Source organism: Eleutherodactylus coqui, chromosome 8 (assembly GCF_035609145.1).
Source record: "Eleutherodactylus coqui strain aEleCoq1 chromosome 8, aEleCoq1.hap1, whole genome shotgun sequence".
NCBI classification, from domain to species: Eukaryota; Metazoa; Chordata; class Amphibia; order Anura; family Eleutherodactylidae; genus Eleutherodactylus; species Eleutherodactylus coqui.
This window is the reverse complement of record NC_089844.1, coordinates 177,379,353-177,394,792: the sequence shown is the minus strand read 5'-3', so window position 1 is coordinate 177,394,792 and position 15,440 is coordinate 177,379,353. Positions and strand designations below refer to the sequence as shown.

General features: G+C 44.6%; 1 long non-coding RNA gene across 1 annotated transcript; it reads right to left on the bottom strand.

Moving 5' to 3' along the window:
* Positions 1-2,881: 2,881 nt before the first annotated feature.
* Positions 2,882-15,062, bottom strand: LOC136577242 (uncharacterized). The gene is made up of 3 exons (XR_010786456.1): positions 14,525-15,062; positions 14,087-14,103; positions 2,882-6,897 (listed from the first exon to the last, which is right to left on the bottom strand). It is a non-coding gene; the product is annotated as an uncharacterized lncRNA (long non-coding RNA).
* Between the last annotated feature and the right edge of the window lie 378 nt (positions 15,063-15,440).

The following is a 15,440-nucleotide window of genomic DNA, read 5'->3' as shown; positions in this document are numbered from 1 at the left end:
AGCTTTACACGCCAGTGCAGGAAAGACAGTTTAGACGATGGTCAGGGAGGAGAACATGGGATGAAACCGGATCTACAGTCTAAGTTATCTGTAAGGTTCCACTCTTGGAAAGGAAACTCTACAGAGGAGGACAGGGGAAGGAAAAACACTCCACTGACACTAACTTGAGGATTAGTAGCTTAATCACTGCACTGTGGACTCTTTTCTCTCTCACTCTTCACAGGCGGTTCCTGGAACTGGGGACCTCAGAATACCTCTATTCTGCTTCCATCCCTTCACCACATGAGGGTTGAAGGTACCCCCATGTGGCCAACACGCTCACTCCACTTTCAAACGTTGAAGAAGACAGAAGACCATGTACTCCCTCACTCACTCATATTTATATCATTCAACACCATGTGACTAGACAAACTTGTTACATTTTCCAGTCATATCCCAGCCACTGTAAAACATTAACCTTTTACATGCTGCAGCTGTGCGATACACATAACTAATGACAGGACAATCTGCACAGTGCATCCACACTGAAGACATGACATGTATGACAATTATGGAGGGCCAGATATATAGACTTCGGGTCACTACACAAGCCTTATTGATCACAGGCTAAGGCAAGCCCGGACACAAGTGTACGGCATCCAGTTGTGACGGCAACCCATTATGTCACAGAGGGAGTATGCTCCCTCTGTGAATCCTTTATATGCCACGATTTAAGGGCAGGAATTGATGTTCTCATTGATACCTGCTGTTGCAATGGGAGGCCGGTTTAAGTGCCCCTCAGCCAGAATATAGACTTATGTCCTGTGTACTAATACAGGAAAAACCCTGCCTGAAGTACGCGATCGCCCACTTCCTAAACTGTTCCTAGATGGAGAAGGGGAAGACAAGGCTAATCCCATCACTTTAGGCATGTCAGTGTATATAATATGTATCTGTCAGGACATAGAGGGGCTGGAGCAATGTTCTGCAGATTTCTATCGGTCATGGGATGCAGATTTTGGAGTTATTTCTACACACCATATTTATCGTCTGACCTGCTAAACAAGAGAAGAAGATTGTTACCTTCACTTGGGTGACACTTTACCAATATCATTTTACCACACCTCCCCTTTTGAGTTTTTGTTCTGCATGCATGCAGGAGCCTAAGAAAGCTGGGTACAGGTCCCCCACTGGTATTCTAACGACTCAGTGCTTGCAACCCCACCAGAGTGATCGATCAAGGCTCTGCCATGACAAGCGGGCATAGCGTCAACAGCGCTCAGAGCAGTCAATCCATGACAACAGTGGCAGGATCAGTCGGGGTGTCCCCTCTCTATCCCTGACAACTCCTATTACCTGTTCTCAGTGCTTCCTGGGGTCCTCCTGAGGGGACCGGGTCCCACAAGGTTATATAGTGGGAGGAGCAGAGTCCACAGCAGCACAGAGGATGTCAGGAGAGGAGTGTGCTGACCACATGGGTGGGGGGTCACAGACTGTGTTATATAGTGGGAGTAGTAGATTCCACAGCAGCAAAGAGGATGTCAGTAGAGGAGTGCGCTGATCACATAGGAGGACACAGACTGATAGTTATATACTGGGGGGAGCAGAGTTCACAGCAGCACAGAGGATGTCAGGAGAGGAGTGTGCTGATCACATGGGGGGGGGGGGCACAGACTGAGAGTTATATAGTAGAAGGAGCAGAGTCCACAGCAGCACAGAGGATGTCAGGAGAGGAGTGTGCTGATCACATGGGAGGACACAGACTGATGGTTACATAGTGGGAGGAGCAGAGTCCACAGCAGCACAGAGGACGTCAGGAGAGGAGTGTGCTGATCACATGGGGGGTCACAGACTGACAGTTACATAGTGGGAGTAGTAGATTCCACAGCAGCACAGAGGATGTCAGTAGAGGAGGGTGCTGATATTGTGGGAGGACACAGACTAAGAGTTAGCATGCATTCACACGGGCGTGTGCGATATCAGCTCGAAAAACCCAGACGGATATCGCACTCTTAAGACTCACATGAGCGTGTTTGTGTGCATTGCGCAGAGAATAGAGCCTATAGTTTTTAATGGGCCCACTTTCACATTTGCGTGTGCATTTCTCACGTGAAAAAAATGTAACATGCTCTATTTTGGTGCACATTTACGTCACGGATGCTTTAACCACTAGCCCCTAAGTGCTCACTTCTATAATATGCAGCAATACTTCTATACAGCAGTATATTTAGCCTATTAGGCCCTGCCGTGGGCACACCTTAATAGACTGCAATACATGGCAACACTGGAAACCTTCTTTAGGCATTTGGCTGCTATGTTAACTCATTAGCTCCATGCAGTTGTGTTGCAGGGGCGCCAATGGTGTGCCGTAGGGGCCTCCCGAGCTCTGGCTGTCTGCTTAGATAGCAGCGTCTAAACAGTTGGCAGCCACAATTGGAGGTAGCTCTGATTATGACCATAGCAGGCGGGTATCATCGGTCAGAAACAGCCCTCTTCGTAGACCACCCGTGACTACGCACTGTACATTTACAGTGGGTGGTCATCATGGGGTTAAATGGCAGCACATTGGGATACAGATAATATGGTTTAACATTTAATGATTGTTTGGGGGTATTTTTGTTTTTAATGTATTTTTCATGTTGCTCACCCTCCGGTATAAATGACGGTACCCTCGCTCTGTAGGTCAGTCTGATTACAGCTGGGCCAAATATATGCGTTACTACTTCTCCACAATAAAACCCCTATAAAACAAAATTATTATATTTGCATCGCCGCATCCTGCGACGCAAAACATTCCTAGTTTTCCGCCCACAGAGCTGTTTGAGGTTTTGATCCCCCTTTATTGTGGCTTTTTTTGCATGCAGATTAACAAAAAATAGCAATTCTGACATCATTTTCTTAATTAACATTTTTTATTTTTTTTGCATGGATCACAATGTATGATAACATATAGAATATTTTTACGGAACGGGAAAAACAAACGTGGCGATACACAATGTTTATTCTTTTGGTAAAAAAAGGTAATTTTGTAGAGCAAAGAAAAATGGTGTTTTTTTTAGTTAAGTTTTTTTTTTACACTTTTTCCGTCCCCCTGGGGAACTTGGAAATGCGATCGTTTAATCGATTATATGCTACACTGCAGTACTTATGTAATGCAGTGTACAGTAGTATACTTTTGACAGCTCACACATTAGACCCAGCCTTCTGATGAAGCTAAGTGCAGCGAATCACACGAGAGCTCTCCCCCCCCCCCACCGCTAACATATTGTGTGAAATACTGAATGATTCCCGTTTAAACGCAACGAGAAGTGAGCAGTCCAGCCGTGATTTTAGTCCGGCCGACACTGAACAACGACCGAAAAATGTGCAATTCTCATTCGTTGTTGGCTCGCATTTAAACCAAATGATGTTGTTCACTTTTGCTTGTTTTAGCGATTTTTTGAACAATATTGTTATGTCTAAAAGCAGCATTAGGGCCTATTTACACGAGCGTATATCGGCCGGCGTTTTCATTTAAGCAGCCCCTCCTTCCCTCCCCCTCACCAGCTCTCTGCCTCTCTCCTCCATTTCGGCATTTGCAATGGGAGGGGGCGGAGCTAAGCTCTGCTCTGTTCCGCCCACTTCCATTGCTGGCTACGGACAAGGGGCGGCAGCTTAGCTCCGCCCCTGTCCTACCCACTCCCATTGCAGACCGCTCGGAGGGAAGGAGAGAGGCAGAGAGCCGGTGAGGGGGAGGGAAGGGGGGACTGATCAGATGAAAGTGTATATCGGTCGGCCATAAAAACGCCATCCGTTATGTGCTCATGTAAATAAGCCCTTAGCCCGTCTTTACATATCCGTATGCGTTTTTACGTTCACCCGTACGCAGCGTATATCCGCATGCATGACTTTTTGACACGATTGAGTCCTGTTCTTACTTAGCGTATTTAAAGCCATTTACTCGGGGCGCTGATGCGTGAATGTTAAAAAATACGCAGAAGCGGTGGCAAGCAACGATCAGCACAAACCCTTGGAATGGTAATTAATGCCTAATTAGCACCAGCTGCCATAGAAGCTTCTTCTCATTGAAAATAGTGCAGGGGGGTGGAGAGGAGGCAGAGTGGAGGCGGGAGCTCAGAGCACTGCTCCCGGCTCTTCCAGCCTCCTCCCCCTGCAGGGAGAGACGCCGTATATCGGCTGGCGTGAATACCCAGCCGATGTATGGTCGTCTGAATGCACCCTTAGCGTTATATTACGTAATTTTACGTCTTGGGTGGCCGGACGTGCCACAACTTACAGCGGTACTGCAATGCATAATCATAGCGATCCTACAATCGCAGGTTCAAGCCCCCTAGATGGACATAAAATATGTAAAAATAATAGAGAAAAAAAAAACTGTGGTAAAAAAAACCTGTTTTGCCTTTTTCCCCTCTTATTTTTTTTGCACGTGCTAACGACCGGTAAAATATTTGAACACACTAAAAAAACGCAGCCAAAATGCTTATCTTGTTCATTCTGCTTCCAAAAATGCAATAAAAGTAATCAAAAAAGTCCCGGAACTTTGTTACATTCCCACGGACGGAGCTCTGGGGGGGGGGGGGAGGGGGGGGGGTTTCTTTTGTGAAAAATTGCAGTTTTTATTGGTAACATTTTGGGGAACATGCAGCTTTTTTGAGCACTTTTATTGCATTTTTTGGGGATGGAAAAATTAAGCATTTTGAAAGGATCACGGAAGGCAGAAAAAAACTAATTACCTCCAAAATGTCTTCAAAAAAATTAAAAAAATAACCTATTGGCTAAAGGCCCATTTACATGCAAAGATAATCTATCAAATGACTGAAAGACTGAAAGATTTTGCAATCTATTTGCATCAAGTGTTAATGGCCATTAACACTCTATCATCTTCATTTGCATGTCAAAGGGCCGGTAGGAGCTGTTTGCAGAGCCCAGAGTGTGATTAATCACATGCCCAGCTGTGCACACAGCTGCATTGTTCTGCTCAAGGCTGACAGCAGATTACAATGTTATCTGCCGCCTCCTGTAGAGATAGCCTGCAGTCTACTGAGAGATACTGGGAGAAATTTTGCTCATTTTTGGTCGTTTGAATGAATATTGAGCGATAATTGTTACATGTAAATGGGTCTTAAGATTAAAACCTCAGCAATTTGGCAATTAGTGGTAGATAAAGATATAACACTGACAAGAGGGAAGCCCAGGCATGGATTCGTCCCTCCAATATCTCCTTATAACAGGGGTTCTTACCACCAAAAATGATGCTACACTTAGCAGAGACCCCTACAGCTGAAAACAGTCACCAGAAATGGTGTCACCTCAGCGGTCCCATCTCAAGGGAAAGAGGTCGAAGAGAATCGATTATGACCATAGAGACATCAGATATTGTGTCTCCCAAAGGCCACTTTACTAGATTCCTCTAGATTATTGGTGGATACCTATGTGGGTAATCCAGCTGCTAGTCAGACTGAGTATTGACCTAGTATGACCCACCTCACAAAGTACCAGCATACATCTATGGACGCTCTTATCCTCCATGGAGACCCAAAGTGAGTGCCAGCCCAATGGATAATAATGGCCCTTTTACACAGAACGAGTGTTGGGCAAACAATGCCCGACATGTGTCTCTGTGTATACTCGCTCCCATGCTGTTACACAGGAGAGAGTATCACTGGCTCGCTCACAGCACTGCCAGCATGGAGGTAGGGTGGCTGCAGGAGAGTTCTCTCCCAGATCTCACCCCACCTGCCTCCATTCACTGTAAGCAGCAGTTGTTTAGTACTGAATGGCTTGTCGATCAATTTTCAAGCATGCTGAAACTGAACAACTGAACAACTGGACAACTGAACAACTCGACAACTCTCGCTCAGTCCTTCAGTCCCTGCATGCATTTATACGGGACAACTATTTCTCAAAACCATGCGGGAGCAACTACCAATGATAATCGTCCCGGGTGAGAGGGGGTACAGTGAGCCCAAACGGAGGAGAAGAGGGTGACAAGCTTCTGCTGCATTCATGTGAAGATAGGAGACCAGTCTGACCAGTTTATGTAAACAATGTATTGCTCTCTCATTTCATATGACGGATGGTCCCTTCCCCAAGGAGGTTTACAGACTGAATAGAAGTAGTGTCCTCCATTGTAAAACTACAAGCTGATGAGATGGAGGTCATCTCCCCCAATAGGATTAGATCCGCAGCCTAGCAGATAGTATCACACATAGCAGGATTAGATCCACAGGTCAGCAGACAATATCAGACATGATCAGATTAGATACAGTAGCCCAGTAGAGAGCATTTCATATGATAGGATTAGATACTGATTTCCGTACAATCAGCTGGTACCAACGCAATACACAGTGCCAACCACCGCCCCATTTACACCCGAGGCCTCAGATCTCCACCCACTTTTACTGCCACTTTGCGGCTCTAATATAATTTTGAGCTGTCGTTCCTCTTCCCGCTTGGAGATATTCCGGATGATCGGATGCTATAATATAATGAGTTCTCGGCACACACTAATCATTGAACTGGTGAAGTCACCTTGTATGGTCTCCATTCACATCCATCCTGGGCATTGCATTGTGGGAGTAGTTTCTTTCGACATCAGATGACAGGGCAATGCCCACTGTATGCAGCTCTGAATGTTAATGAAGACTGAGGATGAGCTCTATATGGAGGTGTGTAGCTGTATACAGATAAAGGCATCAGAGCAGGGAGGATCGTATTGACACCGAGATCAGGGAGCACACCAGGTGAGGATCCAGCAGTTGCGACCATCTGCAGAGTGTGTCCATATTAAATAAACGAGGAAGGGGGTCTTCACAATTTTGGAGATTCCAAGGTAAGCAATTAACGAATCAGCACTGCACACAGAACTATGATCACTATGATTATCAAGATAACAAGACCGATCAGTGCCAAGCGTCTCTGTAAGAGAAGAGAGGTCGGTGGTGTAATAATCTGCAGCATATATCACTGTATCTCTCAGGAGGTGGAGAGGAATATTCTGCTGATCTGTTGAGGTTAGTGGTGTAGTAATCTGTAGATACACAGACATGCGAAAAGTCATGGGAAAGGTTCTAATATCATGTGGGATCCCCTCCAGTGGAGAGCAGCTCCAGAACTAGGAATAAGAGGAGCCCATGCTATTAAAGATGTGGGGGGCACACAGGGGTCTAATTACTGTGTGTGGGGGCCCTATTACAGTACATTCACATGTACCGAAAATCGTGACAATTTTGGTGCAGGTGGAAAATCCAAACCATTTCCGGTATGTGTGACTGTTCCCTTAGGGAGCGTTCTCACTGCATTTTTCTCTACGCTGTGGGATTCCACCATTGTGACGGCACCCTAATGGAAAGGAACTAAACCATTCACTGTCATTAGTGAAGCTCACAGCACTTTGGTGCCGGTATGACAGGGTTTCTGTTCATCTCGATTATATTTGAAATTATTCTACACTCCAGAATCCCCAGATGGAATCTCCAGCAAATTAGCTGAAGTAGTCATGAAGGTCTGGAGCAGATGGAGAAGAAAAGAAAGGAGTCCAGAGGGCGTCACCTGTGAGTCACTCCTTGTTATCATCTATTCCGTTTCTGTGATCGCATGTAAGGTCTGCAGCGTTCTATTTTGTAAAACTACAACTCTCAGCATATCTGTACCAGCAAGCGTACCATTGCTCAAGTCACACTAAGAGCTGTAGTTTCACATGGTGGAAAGTTTTATAGCCCACTGTGGGATCAAATTGTGCTTTGGTATACTAAGTATACCAAAGCATTATGTCAGGGGTATGAACATACATGGTATAGCCGAAATTGGAACGACCAATATAATAAATTCAACAAGCTATTTTAACCATATAGTAAACTAGCTGATATACCCGGCTTCGCCCGAGTTGATTTGGTACTGGTGTTTATCTGGTGTTCACACGGAAAATCTTATGAGTCGTGGTTTACTTTTTGACATCAGGAAGTCAGAGTATTAGACTCCGTACATAAATTTTGGACGCTAATTCTTTTGCGCTTAGAATTGAATAATTGAGTTGGGACCCATTAACTTTTCTTATTTATGACATATTCAACGCTCGTGCCAAATTTCAAGTTTCTATGACATCAGGAAGTGAGAGAATTAGATTCTGTACGTAAAATTTGGACGCTAATTCTTTTGCACTTAAAATAGAATAATCGAGTTGGGACCTATTAGCTTTTCCTATTTATGACATAATAATCAATGCTCGCGACAAATTTCAAGTGAGGGAATTAGATTCTGTACGTAAAATTTGGACGCTAATTTTTTTGCACTTAGAATTGAATAATCGAGTTGGGATCCACTAACTTTTCCCAATTATTACATAATCAATGCTCGTGCCAAATTTCATGTTTCTATGACTTGGGGAAGTGAGAGAATTAGATTACGTATGTAAAATTTGGACACTAATTTTTTTGCGCTTAGAATTGAATAATCGAGTTGGGACCCATTAGCTTTTCCTATTTATGACACAATCAATGTTCGTGAAAAAAATTTCAAATTTCTATGACATCGGAAAGTGAGAGAATTAGATTACGTACATAAAATTTGGACGCTAGTTCTTTTGCACTAGAATTGAATAATGGAGGTGGAACCCCTTTACTTTTCCTATTCTGACATAATCTATGGTTGTGCCATATTTCATGTTTCTACGACATTGGGAAGTGGGAGAATTAGTGGCAAGTCAGTGAGTCAGTCAGTGAGGGCTTTCGTCTTTATATATATGGACTAGCTGATATACCCGGCTTCGCCCGAGTTAATTCGGTACTCGTGTTTATCTGGTGTTCACACGGAAAATCTTATGAAGTCGTGGTTACTTTAGAGATACCAGAAAAACACATGTTCACCATTTTGCATAGTTCTCTGCGTTACCCAGGAAACACCACGGGGAGGTAACCATGCAACGTTTCCTTTATATAAAATGACATCAGGAAGTGAGAGAATTAGATTCCATACGTAAAATTTGGACGCTAATTCTTTTGCACTTAAAATTGAATAATCGAGTTGGGACCCGTTAACTTTTCCTATTTATAACATAATCAATGCCCGTGCCAAATTTCAAGTTTCTATGACATCGAGAAGTGAGAGAATTAGACTTTGTCGTGAAATGGGGACGCTAATTCTTTTGCGTTTAGAATTGAACAATCGAGGTGGGACCCATTAACTTTTCCTATTTATGACATAATCAATGCCCGTTCCAAATGTCATGTTTCTATGACATCAAGAAGTGAGAGACTTATATTCCGTATGTAAAATTTGTACGCTAGTTCTTTTGTGCTAGAATTGAATAATCGAGTTGGGACCCATTAACTTTTCCTATTTATGACATATTCAATGCTTATGGCAAATTTCATGTTTCTATGACATTCGGAAGTGAGAGATTTAGATTATGTACGTAAAATTTCGACGCTAATTCTTTTGCGCATAGAATTGAATAATGGAGTTGGGACCCATTAGCTTTTCCTAGTTATGACATAATCAATGCTCGTGCCAGATTTCACGTTTCTATGACACCGGAAAGTGAGAAAAATACATTCCGTATGTAAAATTTGGACGCTAATTCTTTTGCGCATAGAATTGAATAATCGAGTTGGGACCCATTAGCTTATCCTATTTATGACATAATCAATGCTCATGCCAAATTTCACGTTTCTATGACACCGGAAAGTGAGAAAATTACATTCCGTATGTAAAATTTGGACGCTAATTCTTTTGCGCATAGAATTGAATAATCGAGTTGGGACCTATTAACTTTTCCTATTTATGACATATTCAATGCCCGTGCCAAATTTTAAGTTTCTATGACATTGGGAAGTGAGAGATTTAGATTATGTACGTAAAATTTCAACGCTAATTATTTTGCGCTAGAATTGAATAATCTAGTTGGGACCCAATTACTTTTCTTATTTTGGAGATAATCTATGCTTGTGCCAAACTTCATGTTTCTAGGACATCGGGAAGTTGGAGAACTTTTGGCAAGTCAGTCAGTGAGTCAGTCAGTCAGTGAGTCAGTCAGCCAGCGAGTGAGTGAGTCAGTGAGGGCTTTCGTCTTTATATATATAGATGAGGTATAAAAAAACAGCAGTGGAATACACTGATGTGGTTTTATTGCTGCTTATCGTGAAACACTGCAAAAGGGCCCACTGAGACTTTATTGTCTGAGAGCCCACATAAACATGGAGCCTGGGGGCATGGCTTAGCTAGGGGGGAGTGAGGATGAATCTCTCCACAGCTCCTGCCCAACAATAGGCCTTCATCCCACAAAATGATTCCACAAGGCCTTCATCCCCAAGAATCATGGGGAACAAAAGGAGGGAAAGCTCCCACTGACATCTCAGAGCACAATCAGGGACTCCTGTTGTCCAGGAGGATCACCCACTTCCTGACTAGTGGCTCCCCAATGGACCTCCAGCATGCAGTCCAGAGCATGGCAAGTTAATCCTCCCCGACGGCGTGACTCACCTGCAGTGCGATCCAGTGTTAGGAGGTGACAATACTGCAATCGCAGCAGCGTCCGTTGTAGCATTACTTGACCGGATCGTAGGGTTCCATACCAGGTTCCTCTCCTTCCATGCGGCTGATGCACCTGGAGTGAGGTCGCCTCCTGTAGGCATAGTCAGGCAGACGGGCCTTGCCTCTGCTCATGAGAGTCTAAAGGGCACTTGGAGAGATCTCGCCCGATTCCAGAAGCCTTCATGTTGCCTCTACAGCAACAGTTGCAGCTCCTACATCTTCCTCCTCCATACAAGCCACAGTGCTCATACACATCGAACTGCTCCACCTATCCTCCTCTGCACACGATGGCTACAGCCAACATGGCAGATAGCTCAAGACCTCCTACTTCACCTACGCCATCTCTACAAAGCTCTTCCTCGTAGATATCCCTGCAGCAAGATAATACTGTAACTGAGTTATGGGCATTGAGTGCCCAACTTAGATAAATGCCCACAAGAGAAGAAATAGAATTCCATATTGTGCACTTGGAATCTTCCCATAAGTCTGAACTTAATACGGTTCAATCTGAGGTTCAACAATTAGGAGAGCGTGTTTCCACTGCAGTGGGCACCATTTCCTCCCTATTCAGTAGAACGCCAAAATAAGAGGCCTCCCCGAGGCCATTGATCAACAACACCTGGAAGAGACCCTTCACCATGTGTTCTATGACCTTCTTGAAGTACCCAGAGATACCCAATTGGAAATGGGCACGTTTCACCATTCCTTAGGACCATGAGCTACAGATCCAAACCGTCCTCGAGATGTTATTTGTCGAATCCATAGATACCAACTGAAGGAATTCATTAGGCATAAAGCGCAGGATCGTGACTCTGTTCTATACCAAGGAACACAGTTACAGTTATTACCAGACCTCTCCCACCTTACACTCCAAAAACAAAGGGTTTTACGGCCCCTACTTGAGGATCTCCGTCACCACAACCAGGTCTACGCCTGGGGATTTCAGTTCCCACTACAGGTTCGACATGAGAGCCGCATAGAGGGGTTTCATCATCCAAGAGAGCTTCTAGATTTCTCCGCTGCTTGGTCTCTCAGCAGTCACCTTCTTGAAGTGGCCTGTTCTTCCGTCCTTGCCATCCTCTGACCTTTTTGTGCAGCTACGACAAAGCCCGTAGAGGAAGCTGAAAGGAAGTGGTAGCAGATCAATGGTTAGCCCACCATGCCTAAATATTGTTATCCACTTTGGCTTTTATATTGCCTCTAATTCCACTACGATTCCTGGGACATGCTATCCATCAAGAGACCAGTAGCATCTGTGAGGTGAAATTCTCATGACTCATATCTAATATCCAAGGTCCTGGTGGTCCAGCTCCTCAGTAATCTTCCCTATTATATATATTTTTTATTATTATTATTTCCTAGTATGCTGTGTGCTGTAGTTAAGTTTGCCTTGTGGAACTACATTGTACTTACTATTCATTGTGGGATGGATGTGCACTTATTGGGGGTGGGGGTGGTGGTTGGTGGGACTCCTTCCGCAGAAAGCGAGTCCCACATCGGGGAATTTGCATCCATCATTTCTGGTTGCAAGTGTTATTTCCTTTTTCCCCACCGGAGTCCAGACGCCCTTCCCATTACTTCATCTGTCACTAGTCTGCTCAGCCCTCTACTGAGCTACATGACGGTCTCTTATTTCCAGTTTTTAAAACCCTGTTTTCTCCTTTCACCTTTGTTCTTTCTTTTCTTTCTTCTTTTCTTCTCTCTTCCCCTCTCCTTTTTATCACCCCTTTTGTACCTTGAACACGGGGGGGCCTTAATGTTGCACAAAAACTAAACAAAATTTGTACCAGATGCATAAACAGGGATCTCACATAGTTTTTTCTCCAGGAAACCCATTTCCGATCCGAGCTCGTTCCCACCATCTGCTATAGGTATTACACTACGTGGTTCCACAGTACAAATCACTTGGCAAAGTCCAGAAGAGTCTTAATCGCTATTCATAAGGTATCCCACATGAGATTCTGGACACCCTTATTGATCTCCAGGGGCGATTTATTTTCCTTAAAATTCAACTTTGGGACAAACTGCTCCCTTTAGTGAACTGGTTTCTTTCCAATCAGAGTCCTATACGAGAGGCTATTTGTAGGTGCAGGATCTCAGGTACAAATGGACCTGTTCATCACATTCCATTGACTCTCCAGAAAGCTCCTCTAAACAATTCTGGACAACTTGGGCCTGATGGAACAAAGCATTACCCTGCTGGAATATCTCATTATTGTAGGGGACATCAAGTCCATGAAGGGCTGCAAATGGTCAACAAGTAGTGAAACGTAGCGGGCACCCGTCAAAGGCATAATTAGGTGGAGCAGTAGATCTAACTCATGCTATGAGAACACCCCACAGCGGTATGGAGCCACCATCAGGCTGCACAGTGTCTTGTTGACCACTGGGGTCCATGGCTTCATGGGGTCTGCGCCACACACAAACCATCAGCCCAAAACAATTGATACAGTGATTCAATGGACCACCCCACATGTTGCCAGTCCTCTAGGGTCCAATTAGTAACCTCTCAAGCCCAGGTGAGGTGCCGGGTTCGGTGTCATGGTGATAACAGAAGCCTCTAATAGGTCTTCTACTTCCATATCCCATAGAAGCTAAAGAACGCCGCACTGACCTGCGGAAACTGCGTGTGGGGCCTACTGCACTGAATGTGGATTGAATTCTGCCAGGGTCGCTTTCTCTTTGTATGGACAATTCTAGCCAGAGGCCATCGGACGCGATCATTAAGCACCTAGTGGGAGGCCACTTCGCTCTACACTGTGGGTGATAATGCCTTCTATGACGTATTCCCAGGAGACATGTGACACTGCGGATTAAGGAATGGTAAATGTCCACACAACACTGTCCCATCCGTCTAGCAGTCACTATCATATCTCATTCCAACTCCGATAATTCACAAAGCTCCGTCATGAACGTGATGGCCAGTGTTTAACCTCACAACCCAAACCCCATTTACACGCAAGGATGATCGCTTAAAATTCGTTCAAAAGATAGAGAGAATGACAGTTTGAGTGATCATTTTGCATAAGCTGCTAATGGGCACTAATGCCCATTAGCAGTTTATTACCTTCATTTGCATGTAATTGAGCCTCCCTGAGCTGTATACAGAGAACAGCAGGTGGTCTGTTATCTGCATACATCCCGTTTATTCTGCTTGTGGGGCTGCAGCTGAATACAATGTTATCAGAGCTCCCATGGAGAATCACAGCGTGCAGTCCCTGCTATCAGCTCTCTGCACAAATGATGGATTTTAAACTCAACTAAAAATCATCTCGCTCCGAAGAAAAGCAAACGATGGTAGCATTTTTTTATACACAGCGATTATCGCTCAAAAGACATCGTTTGAGCGAATTTTGAGGGATAATCGTTGCGTGTAAATGGGGCTTAAAACAGGTGTGGGCGCTGCCAAGCATCACCTACAGTAACGCCACTTCATCATCAATCTACATACCACTGCCCCAGGACTTTAGGCATGTCAGTGTATATTACTATATGTCAGGAGGTGGAAGGGGCAGAGTGATGCTCTACAGAGCTCTACCGGTCATGGGATGCAGATATGGTGGTTATTTATACTCACCCTATTTATTGTCTGACCTGCAAAACAAGAGAAGGAGATTGTTAGTGGTGCCCTCTGTACAATGCTGTAATATCGTGTTCGGGGCATGTGTCAGTGGGAGGAGTTACAGCCGCTCTGCCCTGGATGGGGTATTTAGATGCAGAAATGGGGCAGTAAGTCAAGTCTCTGCTCTGAGGTGAGGTGTTGGCTGCTCCCCTGTTATATTACATGAGCAATACTCATACTATTGGCTGTTCTGATTAATCAATGGGAAGCGATAGTTAAAAACATTACAACAGAGCTTTATATTCTGCTGCAATGCATTGTGGGAGATCTACTGTATTTTTTATCAGGCATCAAGCTACACCTGTAACAATGCAGTGCATTATGGGATCTCAGGTGAAGAGTTTTCAGCAGAGTCATGTAGAGTACAAGCCTGAGATTGGGTATATGACCCACCACTGCGCATGAGGGTTCCAATGCTCTCGATCTTCTTTTTGCTCTCATTAACGGTGTTCCTCTGATACGAGCCGGCAACGCTTGTACATTCCTCCGCACCGATGCTGCATACCGGCTTCTCATTCTTGTAGAAAACCACCAGCAGCCCGGCGAGCTCAGGGATTAATGGCTGCTCCAATCTAATTCTGTTGCAAGCTGTCTGGTCATTGTTCTCCACATCGTCCACCAGCACCACCACCTTCTCACGGCCTGAGGAGACAGTGGGATTTACTAAGAAAGCTGCGACAAGGTGTGAAAGGGGAGGGGCGGAGAAGACTCCTCCTATTCACGAAAAAGAGGACCTTCTTCTATGTAAATGGTCATCAGTTATGTATCTAATAAGTGCAGCTGGACATCCCAAAACATACAACATGCATGTCATGGGCCACTTCTCCTGCTCTCCATGTCTGCACAATAACACTTTACTTGATCTCATTGTCTGCACAGTACCACTTCTCCTGCTCTCTATGTGTATGCACAGTACCACTTCTCCTGCTCTATGTGTATGCACAGTACCACTTCTCCTGCTCTATGTGTATGCACAGTACCACTTCTCTTGCTCTCTATGTGTATGCACAGTACCACTTCTCCTGCTCTATGTGTATGCACAGTACCACTTCTCCTGCTCTATGTGTATGCACAGTACCACTTCTCCTGCTCTCTATGTGTATGCACAGTACCTCTTCTCCTGCTCTCTATGTGTATGCACAGTACTTCTTTGTCCTGCTCTCTATGTGTATGCACAGTACCACAACTCTTGTCTCTATGTGTATGCACAGTACCACTTATCTTGCTCTCTATGTGTATGCACAGTACCTCTTCTCCTGCTCTCTATGTGTATGCACAGTACCACTTCTCCTGCTCTATGTGTATGCAC